Raw genomic sequence first — 681 nt, forward strand, 5'->3', positions numbered from 1 at the left:
GGTGAAACCCTATCCCTACTGAAAAATACAGAATAATTAGCCGGGCGTGGTGGCGGCGCCTGTAATCCCAGCTTCCCAGGAGGCTGATGCAGGAGAATCGCTTGAACCCCGGGAGGCTGAGGTTGCAGTGAGCCAAGATCATATCATTGTACTCCAGCCTGGCAACAGAGCAAGACTGCATCTCAAACACTCATGCTATATTGGGTGCAAAGTAGGGAAGACTCTCCATTTTACAGACCAACAAACTGAGGCACAGATAGGAAGTTGCTTGTCCCAGGGTTGCACAGCTAGGAAGGGGTCAGTCACTCGGCCTCCAGAGTAGGTCCCCAGGCTCCTGCCTGCTTCCTGGGCCAGGCTGGGACCTAACCAGGTTCCTCCCTCTCCACTGCCCGTTACCCAGATAATGAGCCTGTCCCACAGCCCCCAGGAGGACTGGCTGCTGCTGGGCATGGCCAATGGCCAGCAGTGGCTGCAGAGCACCAGCGGGAGCCAGCGGCACATGGTGGGACAGAAAGACAGCGTCATCCTGAGCACCAAGTTCTCCCCCTTTGGTAAGCGGCTGGCAGAAGGTGGGGAGACGCCCCTGCAGCCCCCAGCCTCCCACAAGACCCCACCCAACCCTCTAGGACACCTCAGAATCCATCTGTAGCAGAAACAAGTTTTGGGGATGCTGTTGCCTGG

The 681-nt window shown here is 57.4% G+C and overlaps 1 protein-coding gene across 1 annotated transcript in view; it reads left to right on the top strand.

Annotated features, from left to right (window-relative positions):
- TLE6 (transducin-like enhancer of split 6) overlaps positions 1-681 on the top strand; it is a 23,042-nt gene that overhangs the window by 16,282 nt on the left and 6,079 nt on the right. The window lies entirely within an intron of this gene.

The sequence above is a fragment of the Mandrillus leucophaeus genome, unplaced genomic scaffold (assembly GCF_000951045.1).
Source record: "Mandrillus leucophaeus isolate KB7577 unplaced genomic scaffold, Mleu.le_1.0 Scaffold8, whole genome shotgun sequence".
In the NCBI taxonomy this organism is placed as follows: domain Eukaryota; kingdom Metazoa; phylum Chordata; class Mammalia; order Primates; family Cercopithecidae; genus Mandrillus; species Mandrillus leucophaeus.